A 17,557-nucleotide genomic window follows, 5' to 3' on the forward strand; every position below is an offset into this window, starting at 1 on the left:
TCATAGGGTTGCCAGGTCCCTCCAAGTCCCCAGCAAGGGACTTTATTCAGCAATCTGAGACTAGTGATAGTCTCATATTGTTAGACTCATGTTGCTTGTAAAAAAATTAAAAATTTAAAAATGAGAGGGAAATTAAACTTGTACACTGATAAAGGGGGAGGGTGGTGGAAATTGTAGAGTGGGCAAAATGACCTCAATGTGGGCAGAGAGTGACTTTCAAGGGGCTGCAAAAGTGCAGGGGGGAATCTGTACATTTTTTACCTTCAGCTTGGAAGTAAAATAAGGGGGAAATTGACACAAAAACAGCTACCAGAAAGTGAACAGAGTACTGAAGGGAGGAAAATCAATGCAGAACAACACAGAAAACCCAATGGACATGCATGGTGAAAGTGAGGGGAAACACCTGTGCATAATAGGCCAATGTCTTAATGAATTCAAAAAATAATTGCGGCTGGCAGTATTAACATCTTAGAAGGTTTTTAGTGGTTGGCAGGATTTCGCTTTTGCAAGCCAACACAGTCCCCTGCATAGATCTGAACTTTTCCAAGTTCAAATTTCTGGGGACTGTTAATAATGGACACGGGGATAGCCTTGGCTTTATGGTTCACCTAGAGAGCAATCCTAAAGGATAACCTGGCTTCAATGACCAATAGTTTCTTCAGACCATTTCTAATCCTACTCCCACAAAGCTGACCAGGAAAAGCATAAGGGATGGAGGGGGTTGTCTCTTGAAGAACCTAGGCCCAATAGTCCTGGAAACTATGAATTGCAGGAGAGAATGCAATAAAGATATCAGATGGGGCTGAAACTGGTTTTAGTTCCTAACCTGCATTCCTGGTTCTAGCTTTATATCTACTACATTTCTATCCCACCCTTTTTACAAGGAGCTCAGGGTAGCATGCATAGTTTTTCTTTTATCCTCACAACAAACCTGTGATGTAGGTTTAGGTAAGAAAGCGACTGGCTCAAGGTCACCCAGTAAGTTTCCAGGCAGTGTGGTGAATTGAACTCAGGTCTCTCAGAATAGAGAGACTTCCCTGATAGCTCTGAACACTCTGACACTACAACAACTCCTCCTACTACTATGTTATCAATATGTAGTCAGACATATAGGTTGGACTTCAGGAAAGCAAATTTTGGCAAACTTAAGAGTAATGCTGGGTAAAATCCCATGGCTAGAAATACTTAAGGGAGTTCAAGAGGGGTGGAAGTTTCTTAAAAACGAAATATTGAAGGCACAGTACATCAATTGACCGTAGACTCCTATTTCTCATGATGAAACTGTACGAAAATTCTAGTATGCAGGTAAAATGCACACCCCAAGGTCATCTGACTCATCCAATTCAAACAAGTAAAGGTGTCAAACAAGGCTGTATATTAGCCCCGCAACTTTTTAATTTGTATATTAATAGCATTGTAGGGTATTTTACCGACCCCGGTCTGCATCCCCCTAAAATTGGGAAGATTGCTGTGCCCATCTTGATGTATGCAGACGACGTGTTACTACTGTCAAGAACCCAAGTTGGTTTGCGTAGGTCGCTCAGAATGCTTTCTCTCTTTTGTCTGGACACTGATCTAGTCGTTAACAGGGACAAGTCTAAAATTATAGTCTTCACTAAAAGATTCAGAGAAATGATTTGGCGTTTCAATGATGAAAAACTGAAACAAGTTAAAACATACAAATATCTGGGGGTTGTTTTTCATCATACAGGATCTTGCCAAGGGCACATTGACAACGTACACTGTAACGCCCAACGCACGGCGCTTGCTCTGCAGGAGTTTTACACTTCCAAGGGCGCCTATAACGCCTTAGCGGCGATTAAGGTTTACAACGCTAAGGTTATACCCCAATTAATGTACGGAGCTGAGATTTTCTTGTATAATAAAATAACTAAATTGGAGATGGTTCAATCGAAGTTTGTACGATGTATCCTTCAGGTGCCAAAATATGCCTCATCTATTGCAAATAGGCTGGAAACGGGGCTTCCAAGCCTCTCCACAGTAATGTGGAATAGAGGTTTGAGTCTCCTTCTAAGGGTGCTGGCGAATCCGGATGATACTGTACATCAAATCTTCTATGACTCATTTGTTAGCAATTGGTTGAGGAAATTAAATTCCAAACTAGAGGAATGTGATCTGAATATTGATTCCCTAGCCCTCATGTTCAAGAACGGGGCAAAAGTAATTATCAGAGACCGATTACTGGAATTGGAGTTAAAACAATCTCTGGCCAAAGTTGGGGGGACGTATATCCCAACCTTTTTTACAAGTGATCTTAAATGTGCCAGGTATCTTGAAAAGATACAGCCAATCAAGATCAGGCGGATGCTGTCCTTGGCACGCCTGAACATTCTTGACACAGCAGTACTGAGTGGCCGTTTCCACAAGATCCCGTTAGAAGACAGGATCTGTCCGTGCGGCCTGGAGGAGGTCGATACGGTTCCCCATCTCATTCTGAACTGTCTTTTCCACACAGAGGCAAGGTACAGACTTCTGCGGAACCATCTAATGCTAGCTAAATCTTTGAATCAGGCCCAAGTCATTTACTTCCTCTTAGGGGATGGGAGTGATCAACTTTCTCTGGATCTTGCTAAGTTTCTATATGTTGCCGACCTTGACAGGAAGAAACTTAATGCTGTTTGTATTTGAAAGAAGGTGCCCTTAGTTAAGTGTTGCCTACGTCAGATAATTTTATTACTATTTTGATGGTTGTACATAGTTTTATATTGTTGTGTTATATTTTGGCTTGGTGTTGTGTTGTACTGTTATTGATGTTGTTGTTGATTGGCCTAGAGCTGCAATAAACTGACTGACTGACTGACTGACTGAAGGCACAATCACAAATGATTCCTATGAGAAGGAAAAATGGGAGGAACCTACAGAAGCCAAGGTGGCTCCATAAACCGCTATCTAAAGAGCTGAGAAATAAAAACAACTTATTTAGGAAATGGAAGGAGTGTCTTCTAACCAAGCATGAATATAAACAAATAGCCAGTGGTTGTAGAGAAAGAGTTAGCAAAGCTGAAGCGCAGTATGAGCTTAGGTTAATGAGAGATGCTAAGCAAAAAAGGCCTATTTTCTTATGGAGGAGGAGGAAGAAGAAGAGGAGGAGGAGATTGGATTTATACTCCACTCTTCACTACCCAAAGGAGTCTCAGAGCGGCTTTCCCCTTCCCCAGAACAGACACCCTGTGAGGTAAATGGGGCTGAGAGAGCTCTCCCAGAACTGCTCTTAAGCCATACAACTCAGAGAGAGAGTTATGACTGACCAGCATGTCACTCCAGCAGTTGCATGTGGATGAGTGGAGAATCAAACCCAGATCTCCCAGATAAGAGTCTTTGCATAGCTACTAACTGGCTCTAAGAAAAAGAGCAAGGACATGGTAGGCCCATTTTGAGGACAGGAAAGTGAAATTGTATCAGATGAAGACAGAACTGTTCAATTCCTACTTTTCTTCAGTCTTCTTTTGTGAGGGAAAGGATGCTCAAGATGGCAAAAACAGAACATATGATGAAGAAAGGGAGTTGCAGCTTAGGATCTGCATAGGGGTTGTATATAAACACCTAGTTTCTTTAAATGATACTAAGTCTTTGGGGCCAGGGGTTTTTTTTGCAAAACAAAACAAAACAAAACCCCAGCAGGAACTCATTTGCATATTAGCCCATACCCCCATACATCACCATTGATTCACATCAATGTAGAAAAAGCCCAGCAGGAACTCATTTGCATAAGACCCCACACCCCCTGACACCAAGCCAGTCAGAACTGTGTTCCTGGCTTTCCTGCTCAAAAACAGCCCTGCTCGGGGCCCGATGAACTGTACCTAAGGGTACTAAAAAAACTTGGGAACATTATTTTTTTGAGAAAGTTACTACTTTGCTGGATCAGGTAAATGCTATAGACATAGTTTATCTTGATTTCAGTAAGGCTTTAGATAAGGTTCCACATACTGTTCTTGTTGATATGTTGGTAAAATATGGTTTGCATCCTGTTACTCTTAGGTGGATCTGTAACTGGCTGACTGATCACACCCAAAGTGTGCTTGTTAATGGTTCTTCATCCTCTTGGAGAGGAGTGACAAGTGAAGTGCCTCAAGGATCTGTCCAGGGACCTGTTTCATTTAACGTATTGATAAATGGTTTGGATGAAGGAATAGAGGGAATGCTTGTTAAATTTGCAGATGATACTAAATTGGGAAGGCTCACAAATACAGAAGGCAGTCAGGATACAGGATGATATTGACAGGTTAGAAAACTGGGCTAAAACAAATGAATTTTAACAGGGATAAATATAAATATTTAGGTGGGAGAAACCAAATGCATCATTATAGGATGGGGGAGATTTGTCTTGGCAGTAGTATGTGCAAAAAGGATCTATAGGTTTTAGTGGACCATACATTGAAAATGAGTCAGCAATGGGATACGGTGGCTAAAAAAGCAAATGCGAGTTTGGGCTGTATCAACAGACGTATAGTGTCCTTTGCAACCTGGAAAGTCCGTGGAGGAGGAAATTCAGTCATGTGATAAGGAGGGGGAGTCGGCAATAGACCAAGAACCATCCTTGGGAAACGAGTATGAGGAAGACAGCTCTGATGAAGAGGTGAGGCTCTCTGCTGTTCCCTCTTGTTCTCTGGATTATGTTGGTTTGCCTGGTCCTCTGATGCTAAGCAAAGGGAAGTCTGCACTTCTCCTGGGGAAAGGGAGAAGCTGAGCAGGGGGGCCAGGCTGGCTTCCTTTCTTCCCAAGAGAGCCTCTCGCTTTTGCCATGGGGTCTTTTGTTTCTCTAAACCTCTGCTGACCCATATTTACTGCAAGAGGTTTGTTTGGAGTGGGTGTCTTGCTTTCAGATGCAGAAGCCTGCAGGACGGACGTTTGAGAGTGCAGAGTGAGGATGTGTGCTATTGTGGTGGCAGTGCCAAGGCCAAATTGGGGAAGTAAGAAACAGCCAGGTCAGAGTTCCAGGAGCTCATGAGGTTGCCTCCTAGTCGTGAGGGGGGTTTCGTGAGACCTGAAGTGGGAAGAAGGCCACTGTTTGCCTTTCCTTTGGTGAGGGAGGCTGCAACCCCCCTGGTGTCGAGCACTGTGTTGCGAGAAGTCGAGTTAAAATCCAGCCAAGTGAAAAGCTTAGAAAGACACTCATTCGGCATGCAGAAGGGGTGGTTTTGGGGTGGGAGTGTTGCTGCAGAGGGGGGTGGTGGGGGGTGGGCTCCCTCTGGGAATCCTACCCCCCCAGGGAAAGTGCATGCGCAATACATAGCCTCTCCTCTCCCGGTGTAGTGAACGCCGCGTGGTCACTGTCTGGCTATGCCTGCAGATGGTCACTGCAATGGCCTCTCCTGCATTACTGCATCCGTAGCAACACCTTCTCGCTGGTCCCCCCTGTTTTCACAGAGTTTGCTACGTCATGGTGCGACCGAAGTGTCCAGCGGTATAACCGGATAGGCAGGCTGGGCCCACCAACCTCGTCAGCCTAAGAGAAGGAAAACTCTAACATCAAACCCGGGCAGATAGAGCTCGTTAATGTAACACCTACCACCTGGAGGACTCACTGCCGGCGTCCCGGCTTACTGGGCCATGGCAGATGACCCCCAGGTGAAAGGGTGGAGCCAGTACCGCGCACACTGCGCTTCACCTAAATAATTCCTCTGCGCAGGCCTGAAGGGCATATCCACACACACAACCCACAACACATCAAGTCCTGCAGCGATAGGCAAGGGGCGAAACGGCAGGTGGAAGGTGCCACTGGAAGCCGCAGTCCCGATCCTGCATGTAGGCGGTTCAGGATATTGGTCGCCTGATGCTAACCCAGAGACGAAAGCATCTTTCGGCAGCACCCTGAACGACCAAGCAGCCTTATCTAGGGACAGCACTGCTTGCTCCACACGGAGAGGGGCCTAGAAAAGGTGGCCTAAACAAAGCTCGTCTCCCCCACCCCAGTTGGCTAGCCGCGGTCAACGGGCATCCTTACTTGCGGTCGAAAAATAACAACAAAGAAAAGGCATACACCTGCCTCACAAAGTGTGCAAAGACTAAAGCTTGCGTGTTGGAACATCAGAACCATGCTTGACACAGTAGGCAGTGGTCGCCCTGAACGATGCTCTGCTCTAGTTGCCCACGAACTTCTCAGGTTGAATATCGACATAGCAGCTCTCAGTGAGGTCCGTTTCCCTGAGGAAGGTAGTCTTCAAGAACACGGTGCTGGCTATACCCTCTACTGGTCGGGTAAGTCAAAGGCTGAGAGCCGCCTTTCTGGCATTGGCTTCATGGTCAGGAACTCCATTGCCTCCAAACTCGAAAACCTGCCAACAGGTCACTCAGATCGCATCATGTCCATGCGCCTCCCACTTCAAAACAAGCAGCATGCAACACTCTTCAGTGTGTATGCCCCAACCCTTCAAGCAGATCCTGCAGAAAAGAACAAGTTCTATGCTGATCTACGCAACCTCGTACGGAAGACCCCTACAGAGGACAAGGTGATCATCCTTGGCGACTTCAATTCCAGAGTAGGTAAAGACTCGGAAGCCTGGAAAGGAGTACTTGGCAAACACGGCATTGGCAACTGCAATGACAACGGGCGCCTCCTGCTAGAATTCTGCATGGAGCACCAGCTCACCATCACCAACACTATCTTCCAGCAGAAGAACAGTCTGAAGACAACCTGGATGCACCCACGGTCCAAGCACTGGCACCTTATCGACTACATTCTGGTGCGCCAGAGAGACCTTCGAGATGTCTTACACACCCGAGTAATGCCCAGCGCAGAATGTCATACGGATCATCGTCTTGTACGCTGCAATCTCCGTCTTCACTTTAAACCCACACCCAGGAGAGGAGGTATCCCTCGGAGGAAGTTTCAGGTTGGCAGCCTCCAGTCAGCCGAAGTTAAAGCTGCCTTCCAGGCAAAATTCCAGTCAAGAATTGAGGACCTCAGTTGTCCCACAGACCCTTCTCCAGAAGCACTCTGGGAACACCTAAAAACTACCGTCCTGCAGATCTCTGAAGAAGTCCTCGGGTTCTCCACAAGGAAGAACAAGGACTGGTTTGATGAGAACAATCAAGAGATCCAAGAATTACTGGCAAAAAAGAGATCTGCCTACCAAGCACATCTTGCTCAGCCCTCCTGTCCTGGGAAAAAAGCAACCTTTCGCGCTGCATGTAGCAACCTCCAGCGCAAGCTTCGAGACATTCAGAACGAGTGGTGGACCAAGCTTGCAGAGAGAACCCAGCTGTGTGCAGACACTGGTGATTTAAGAGGGTTCTACGAAGCCCTGAAGGCAGTATATGGTCCATCATATCAGGCTCAGAGTCCCTTGCATAGTGCAGACGGCCAAGTGCTCCTCACAGACAAGGCATCCATATTGAACCGGTGGTCGGAGTATTTTCAAGTTCTCTTCAGTGCCAACCGCGTAGTTCAAGATTCAGCAATCCACCTCACCCCACTTCAACTGGTGAAAACAGAGTTGGATGAGATCCCCACCCTAGAAGAGACTGTTAAAGCCATCAAGCAACTGAAAAGTGGCAAGGCAGCAGGAGTTGATGGAATTCCACCAGAGATCTGGAAGCATGGGGGCACAGTACTACATAGCTCACTTCACAAAGTACTTGTCAGCTGCTGGGAACAAGGCAAATTACCACAGGACTTTCGCGATGCAATCATCATCACCCTATACAAGAACAAAGGGGAAAAGTCAGACTGCTCCAACTACCGGGGGATAACCCTGCTCTCCATCGCAGGCAAAATCCTTGCCAGAATACTCCTGAACAGACTGGTGCCCACCATTGCAGAAGAACTCCTCCCAGAGAGCCAGTGCGGCTTCAGAGCTAACAGGAGCACCACCGACATGGTATTTGTTCTCAGGCAGCTCCAAGAGAAATGCAGGGAACAGAACAAGGCTCTGTATGTGACTTTTGTCGACCTTACCAAAGCTTTCGATACCGTTAGCAGGAAAGGCCTGTGGCAAATCTTGGAACGTTTAGGATGTCCCCCAAGGTTCCTCAGCATGATCATCCAGCTACACGAAGACCAGCGAGGCCAAGTCAGACACTGCAACGACCTCTCGGAGCCCTTCCCAATAGGCACAGGTGTAAAGCAAGGCTGCGTTCTCGCGCCAACTCTCTTTACGATCTTCTTTAGCATGATGCTTCAAAGAGCCGCAGTAGATCTAGATGAGGACGATGGTGTCTACATCCGCTATCGCACCGATGGCAGCCTGTTCAACCTGAGGCGACTAAAGGCACACTCCAAGACAATGGAAAAACTCATCCGAGAGCTACTGTTTGCTGATGATGCTGCACTCGTCTCCCACTCGGTATCAGCTCTGCAGCATATGACGTCCTGCTTTGCAGAGGCTGCCAAGCTATTCGGCCTAGAAGTTAGTCTGAAGAAGACAGAAGTTCTCCACCAGCCTGCACCCCAGGAAGATTATCACCCTCCCTGCATCACTGTGGGTGAATCAGTTCTGAAGACAGTCCAGCAGTTCAGCTACCTGGGGTGCATCATCTCCTCAGATGCCAAGATCGACAAGGAGATTGACAACAGGCTGGCAAAGGCAAACCGTGCATTTGGCCGACTGCACAAAAGAGTGTGGAGCAACAAGCATCTGAAAAAAGGCACAAAGATCAATGTTTACAAAGCGGTTGTGATGACAACCCTCATCTATGGCTCCGAATCGTGGGTTTTATACCGTCATCACCTGCGACTCCTTGAGCGCTTTCATCAGCGCTGCCTTCGCACCATCCTCAACATCCACTGGAGTGACTTTGTGACCAACACTGAAGTCCTCAAGCGGGCAGAGGTTACCAGCATCGAGGCACTGCTGTTGAAGACGCAGCTGCGCTGGGCAGGGCATATTTCTAGGATGGAAAACCACCGCCTTCCCAAGATTGCCCTGTATGGCGAACTCTCCACCGGCCATCGAAATAGAGGGGCACCAAAGAAGAGGTACAAGGACTCCTTGAAGAAATCCCTTAGCACCTGTCACATCAACCATCACCAGTGGTCTGACCTAGCCTCAGATCGCAAAGCATGGAGGCACACCATCCACCAGGCTGTCTCTTCCTTTGAGAATGCACGCATAGCTGGTCTTGAGGACAAAAGGAGATTGAGGAAGAATCGCACTGCTACAGGACCAACCCTAAATCAGACTTTTCCCTGCAGCCGCTGTGGCCGGACCTGCCTTTCCCACATTGGTCTTGTCAGCCACCAGCGAGCCTGCAGCAAACGTGGACTATTGCACCCTTCTTAAATCTTCGTTCGCGAAGCCAAGCCGAGAGAGAGATAGTGTCCAGTTCACTCAAAGAGATGGTATCACTTTACACTGCTCTGGTTAGACTTCACCTAGAATATTGTGTTCAGTTTTGGGCACCACAATTTAAGAAGCATATAGACAAGTTGGAATGTGTCCAGAGGAGGGCAATGAAGATGGTGAGGGGTCTGGAGACCAAGTCCTGTGAGGAAAGGTTGAAGAAGTTGAGTATGTTTAGCCTGCAGAGGAGGCAGCTGAGAGGTGATATGATCACCATCTTCAAGTACTTGAAGGGCTGTCATATAGAGGATGGTGCAGAGTTGTTTTCTGTTGCCCCAGGAGGTCGTACCAGAGCCAACGACTTGAAATTAAATCAAAAGAGTTTCTAGCTAAACATTAGGAAGAATTGCCTGCCAGGTAGAACAGTTCCTCAGTGGAACAGTCGTCCACAGGAGGTGGTGGGTTTACCTTCCTTGGAGGCATTTAAACAGAGGCTAGATGGCCATCTGATAGCAATACTGATTCTGTGAATTAACAACAAGAAGACCATAGATTTATACCCTGCCCTTCTCTCTGAATCAGAGTCTCAGAGCAGCTTACAATCTTCTTTTATCTTCTTCCCACACAACAGACACCCTGTGAGGTGGGTAGGGCTGAGAGAGCTCTCACAGAAGTGGCCCTTTCAAGGACAACTCTGCAAGAGCGATGGCTCACCCAAGGCCATTCCAGCAGCTGCAAGTGGAAAAGTGGGGAATTAAACACAATTCTCCCAGATAAGAGTCCATACACTTAACCACTACACCAAATTTTATTCCAAATTTCTACATAGCATAACACAGCATAACAATCACAAAACCAAACTTAAACAATATAGCAATATGAGGTGAGCATTTCCTCCTTACACCCTCTAAATTTATGCAACCTTATGTACATTCCTATGCAACTTTATACTCCTATCTCATTGTTTATTTACTAATAAAGATATCAATATTGTTTTTATTCTTTGGGGGGTTTTTTAAATATATTTCCTCACCCTTAATTCTAGCCTTTTTAACCTTCTATAATTTTCTTAGATGTTTCTATACATTTACTGTTTTTCACTTACATTTACATAACCATTCATAGAACTTAGACCAGTTCTGGGTCCTATTCTTGTCGGTTTGAGAGTTAAGCATATATGTCAATTCATGTACTTTCACTACCTCCATTATTTTTACTATCAAGTAATCTATAGTCAGATTCTCTTTTTTCTTCCAGTATTGAGCAAATATAATTCTCGCAGCTGTTATTATATGAATTATCATATGCTTTGCTGTTTTATCCATCTCGGCTATAAAAACATTTAACAAAAATAATTCAAGTTTAAAGAGTGAACCAATATTTTTTGAATCAATTCATGAACCTTTGTCCAGTACCTTTTGGTAATCTTACAGGTTCACCACATGTGGTAGTAAGCACCGACCTGTTGCTCACATTTCCAGCATCGATTAGAGATCCCCAGGTACATTTTTGCCAATTTTGCAGGCGTTATATGCCATCTATACATCATCTTTAAAATGTTTTCTTTATATGATACTAATTTTGTCATTTATACATTGGTCGTCCAAGCCTGTACCCACTTTTCCAATTCTAAAATTTGTCCTATATTTGTGACCCATTTGACCATCACTTCCTTAACCTCTTCATCCCTTGTTTTCTCTCTAAGAAGATATTTATAAATTTTACTTATCAGTTTCTCTTCTGTTCCCCAGATTATTTTGTCTAGTTCACCATCTTTCACCTGGAAACCCAATTCTTTATCCTTCGAGTACCTTGAATTCAATAGGCCACCAATCTGTGACTAAATTCTGTTCTTTCAGAACCTTTTCCAATTTCAACTGTCTTCTCTGATCCGGAACATCCCTATATCTATACAGAGATTTATAGTCAATTAAGTGTGATTGCTTTAAAACATCAGCGGGGCTAACCCATAAAGGTATCTTATTATATGTTTGTTTCTTTATTTTCTCCGACATCATTCCTAATGCCTTCCTCACCAGATGGTATGAAAATGTTTCTGCCCTTCCTTTTCGTATCAGATATAAGCATGCCATCCTCATTGTAGATCATGACCTTCTAAAATTAGTAGCCTTTTATTTTCCAATAATACCCAATCTTTAATCCCCACCATAGATCTTGCCAAATAGTATAACTCCCAGTTGGGAAGAGCTGTCCCACCTCTCTTTTGCATCTTGATGAAATTTCATCCTGATTCATGGTCTCTTTATTTGCCAAATAAAATCTCTTGTAATCTTGTTAAGTAGAGAGAAGAAAGATTTCTGGGTAATAATTGGTATCACTTGGAACAAAAATATGATTTTGAGCAGCACTGTTATTTTTACAACCGCTATCTTTCCTAAGAGTGAAAGTTATAAGTTACCCCACCTTTGCATATCTTCTTTAATTTCTTTCATTATTTTCCCATAATTATCTTCATATATCGTACTGCATCTGTTTGTCAACTGCACACCCAGATATTTTACTGTTTTTACAATTTGAAATTGTGATTTCTCTTCCAGCTCCTTGCATTCCTCTTTATTAATATTTTTGTTAAAATTTTAGTTTTTTCCAAATTAATTTTCAAGCCTGCCACCTTTCCCAATTCTTCCAGTTCTTTCCTCAATGCTTGCACTGAATTCAGTGGATATTCCAAAACAAAGACTAGATCATCAGCAAAAACCTGCAGTTTATATTCTTCATTTCTAATTTTCAAACTTTTAATTTCTTTGTTTTCCCGTACTAATCTATTCAAAATTTCTAAATGCAGGATAAACAACAAAAGTGACAAAGGGCATCCTTGCCTGGTTCCTTTCCTTATTTCAATTGCCTCTGTTAGTTCCCTGTTGATGTTTACTTTTGCAAATTGTTTTGTGTAAATTGCTTTAATCATCTTTTCAAATTTTTCTCCAAATTGCATCTCTTTTAATTGCTCAAAAACAAAATTCCAATCTAAATTCCAATCTAAAAAATTCCAATCTAAAAGGATTACTGAAGGAGGATAGGGAAATGGCTGAGAAGCTGAATGCATTTTTTGCCTCCGTCTTCACTGTGGAAGATGAGAAGTGTTTGCCTGCTCCAGAACCACTTATTTTGGAAGGTGTTGAAAGATCTGAGTCAGATTGAGGTGACGAGAGAGGAGGTCCTACAACAGATAGACGAATTAAAAACTAATAAGTCACCAAGTCCAGATGGCATACATCCAAGAGTTCCGAAAGAACTCAAAGTTGAACTTGTAGATCTTCTGACAAAAATATATAATCTTTCATTGAAATCTGCCTCCGTTCCTGAGGACTGGAAGGTAGCAAATGTCACCCCCATCTTTAAAAAGGGTTCCAGAGGAGATTCGGGAAATTACAGCCAGTCAGTCTGACTTCAATACCGGGAAAGTTGGTAGAAACCATTATCAAGGACAGAATGAGTAGGCACATTGATGATCAAGAGTTATTGAGGAAGACTCAGCATGGGTTCTGTGAGGGAAGAGCTTGCCTCACTAACCTGTTACACTTCTTTGAGGGGGTGAACAAACATGTGGACAAAGGAGACCCAATAGATGTTGTTTACCTTGACTTCCAGAAAGCTTTTGATAAAGTTCCTCATCAATTGCTCCTTAGTAAGCTCGAGAGTCATGGAGTAAAAGGACAAGTCCTCTTGTGGATCAAAAACTGGCTAATTAATAGGAAGCAGAGAGTGAGTATAAATGGGCAGTCTTCACAGTGGAGGACGGTAAGCAGTGGGGTGCCGCAGGGCTCTGTACTGGGTCCCATGCTCTTTAACTTGTTCATAAATGATTTGGAGTTGGGAGTAAGCAGTGAAGTGGCCAAGTTTGCAGATGACACTAAATTGTTCAGGGTGGTGAGAACCAAAGAGGATTGTGAGGCACTCCAAAGGGATCTGTTGAGGCTGGGTGAGTGGGCGTCAACATGGCAGATGAGGTTCAATGTGGCCAAGTGCAACGTAATGCACATTGGGGCCAAAAATCCCAGCTACAACTACAAGTTGATGGGGTGTGAACTGGCAGAGACTGACCAAGAGAGAGATCTTGGGGTCATGGTAGATAACTCACTGAAAATGTCAAGACAGTGTGCGATTGCAATAACAAAGGCCAACGCCATGCTGGGAATTATTAGGAAAGGAATTGAAAACAAATCCGCCAGTATCATAATGCCGCTGTATAAATCGATGGTGCAATCTCATTTGGAATACTGTGTACAATTCTGGTCACCGCAGCTCAAAAAGGATATTATAGCATTGGAAAAAGTCAAGAAAAGGGCAGCTAGAATGATTAAAGGGTTGGAACATTTTCCCTATGAAGAAAGGTTGAAACGCTTGGGGCTCTTTAGCTTGGAGAAACGTCGACTGAGGGGTGACATGATAGAGGTTTACAAGATTATGCATGGGATGGAGAAAGCAGAGAAATAAGTACTTTTCTCCCTTTCTCACAATACAAGAACTCGTGGGCATTCAATGAAATTGCTGAGCAGTCGGGTTAAAACGGATAAAAGGAAGTACTTCTTCACCCAAAGGGTGATTAACATGTGGAATTCACTGCCACATGAGGTGGTGGCAGCTACAAGCATAGCCAGCTTCTAGAGGGGGTTAGATAAAAATATGGAACAGAGGCCCATCAGTGGCTATTAGCCACAGTTTGTGTGTGTGTGTGTGTGTGTGTGTGTGTGTGTGTGTGTGTGTGTGTGTGTATATATATATATATATATATATATATATATATATATATATATATATATATATATATATATATATATATATATATATATATATATATATATAATTTTTTGGGCCACTGTGTGACACAGAGTGTTGGACTGGATGGGCCATTGGCCTGATCCAACATAGCTTCTCTTATGTTCTTAAATTGTCGAATGCCTTTTCTGAGTTTCTAAATATTAAAGCTAACTTCTCATTATGAACTTCGTAGTATTCTAAAATATTCATAACATTTCTGAGAGTATTCCTAAGTTGCCTTTCTGTAAAAATCCTGCCTGGTCCTAATGAATTATCTGGGTCAAAATCTTCTTTAATCTCTTTACTAGGATCGCTGCAAACCATTTGTAATCTGCGTTAAGGAGTGAAATCGGCCTATAGTTTCTTATTTATAAGTAAAAAGTAAAGTAAAGTAAAATTTTATTTGTATCCTGCCCTCCCCCGCCGAAGCAGGCTCATTCCACCTCATTTTGGGGAATTAAAGTGATGCTTGTGTCATTCCAGGAAGCTGGAAGCTGGACCCCTTACCATATTTCTTTGGTTAATTTTTTGAATGGTAAAATTAAGCAGTCTTCGAATGTTGTATGACATTCGGTTGGGAGTCCGTCTGGGCCAGGTGCCTTCCTTTCTTTCATTTCCATTAAAACACCTTTGATTTCTTGTATCGTTATTGGGTCATTTAAAACCTTTTTCTGCTCTTCACACAGTCTTGGCAAATTTTTGGATTGAATATAGTCTCTCTGATCTTTTTGTTCACTTCCTCCTTTTTGGTACAAATTTTCACAAAACGATTTTATAATCCCTTTTAACTCTTCCATCTTTATTTTTTCTTCCCCACTACTGTCCTTTAACAAAAATATCTGATTTTTCTTTTTTGATTTAATATGCCATCCATCTTTCGGGTTTGTTCGCCCACTCGAAAAAAGTTCTGTTTTGCACATCTGACTTTTTTTGCCATCTCATCAAGATGTAGAATGTTTAATTAGTGTTGCAGGGTCTTAATCTCTGTTTTCAACTTCTTAGTCGTTGGTTCCTTCTTAAATGTGGTCTCTTTCCTTTTCAATGATGTCACTTTGTCTTCATGTCTCTGTCTTTTCATTCTGTTTTGTTTTGCAGTGTATCCTATTGTCAGCCCTCTGAAGTATGCCTTGCTTGTATCCCATATAACACTGAATGTAGTCTCTGGATACATATTCATATAAAAATCTGATTCTGATTTGGTGCCTGAGCTTATTTCCTTTAATAGTGATCTCTCATCTTTCTTATTAGATTTCTGTTGTTCTTTAAATTCATTTCCTTCCTCATCTCTTTGCCCCTTCTTTGCTTGTGTTTTTTTAAAAATTCTTAACTTTGAGGGTGGAATCAATTTTGTATCTTTCTTCATGAACTGTACTCCTTCTGGAAGTATCCACCTGTTTTGAATTGCCCTTTCTTGCAGATAAGCCACTAATGGTTTATATTCTTTTCTTTTCTTCCTTACTAACCATGGTGTTTCTCTTAACACAGTAATTCTTTGCTCATTTATCTTCACCTGCTGGTTCTTAATTACATTCCAAACCAACTCTTTAAATTGCCTTCTGCAAAACCTAATATGGACCTCCCTCGGTAATGCCTTCTTCCTAATATATGCTGAATTTACTCTTTGTACGTGGTTGATTTCCCGTTCTACTTCATTGGGTTCGATCTCTAGTGCTGTTGCTATGGCATTGCTTATTAGTTGTACCAATTCCTCCTGTTTGTGTTCTGGTACATCTTGTAATCTTAATGTGTGAGCCACTTGTTCTAGCTCCAATTTCGTTACCCTTCCTTCCTCTCTCGTGTGTTATCTCTAAACACTCCATTTCTGACCTATGTCCTTCATTTTAACCTCAGAAACCTTGACTGCCTGTGCAATATTTGCAAGCTCTTCCTTTGTTTTTATAAGTTATTTCTGCAAGTTGTCTAACTTTGTATTCAGCCCCCCAATCTGCTCAGTTAGGTTTGTTTGTACCCTGGGTCAATGCAACCATAAAATATGCCTGCATATTATTTTGCAATTCCTTGATACTATCTTGCATTAGAGATGCTTCCACTGCTTTGAGCACCCCTAGTGAGGATGTTGCTTTGTTTGGTTTATTCATTGTTACTTCTTACTAATAATTATCTACTATATATACACACAGACCTAACACTACACCAACACACCAACTGATCCACTTATCAATAGTTCTATAATTCTGTAATTCTTAATTATTGTTGTTATTCAATTTATCAATTAGATATTCTATCAATTAATCCATTAATACTTGTTTCTTAATAAATATTACTCCCATGACCCTTATTACAATTAAATTTCAAGTTAATTTCAAATTAATTAGTTCTACACCCCCAACACTTCCCAGCGTAAGCATTACAACCCAGAATTAGAAATAGAGTATGATATACAACAACCAATCCTATATAATATATAATACCCACCACACTTCACACCTCAACTTCACCCTTCATATCACAACTGCACAAATCCTGTGTCACATCTCAATCACACCTTTCCCTCTTTAGTCTCTGTTTATACTATCTTTTTCCTTCCTCCCCAACACACATACCCACATATACACCCACACATACACGCCTACATACAATCTCTTCAGTCACTCCATTCACTCCAACTGAGTCCTTTTTAATATTTCATCATCTTTCCTCCTGTCTTCTTTTTATCTTCTTGTCTTCTTATCTTCCTGTCTTCCTTTCTTGTCTGCTGTATCTCTCCATCATGTCATGGCATGTCTCCTTACCTTCCATCTCTCTGTAACCAGACTATTCTGCAGCAAGAACTCACAGCAAGAGTTTACAGTCACTGCTGCCTCCTTGGTTAGTCCTATGCCTTTAAGAGTTCTTCTAGCATGCTGCTGTTTCACCAAACTGTTCTCTGTGTGCAGCTCCTCTTGTTTGAGTCAAAAACAAGACGAAATCAAAAATCCTCCAGTTGAGTCTAATTTCTCCACTTTTTCCAGCCTTACAGTATAGTTAGGGTGGCCAGACCGTCCCGGTCTCCCGGGACATTCCCGGTTCTGGCCACCCAATCCCGGCTCCTGGGCTGCCTATACCGGGACCATTAAAGGTCCCGGTTTAGCCAGCCCCGGAAGCGGTGGGCCGCGGGCGCCGGCGGGGAAGGCGGCGAGTGAGGGAGGGAGCGTCCCTGCGCCTGCGCAGGGCCCCTGCGCACGCGCAGGGACGCTCCCTCCCTCACTCGCCGCCTTCCCCGCCCGCGCGCGGGGCCGGCAGCGGTGGCGGAGGCCTCTCCGCGGTCTCCGCTGGTTGCTGGAAGCCCTCCAGAGTCTCTGGAGGGCCTCCAGGGACCAGCGGAGACCGCGGAGCAGCCGGCGCTGGTCCCGGAAGGCCTTCCAGAGAATCTGGAGGGCCTTCCGGGACCAGCGCCGACCAGCGAAGGCCTCCCCGTGGCCTCCACTGGTCCCTGGAGGCCCTCCAGAGTCTCTGGAGGGCCTCCAGGGACCAGCGGAGGCCGCGGGGACGCCACGGAGCACCCGGCGCTGGTCCCGGAAGGCCTTCCA

The sequence above is a fragment of the Heteronotia binoei genome, chromosome 1 (assembly GCF_032191835.1).
Source record: "Heteronotia binoei isolate CCM8104 ecotype False Entrance Well chromosome 1, APGP_CSIRO_Hbin_v1, whole genome shotgun sequence".
NCBI classification, from domain to species: domain Eukaryota; kingdom Metazoa; phylum Chordata; class Lepidosauria; order Squamata; family Gekkonidae; genus Heteronotia; species Heteronotia binoei.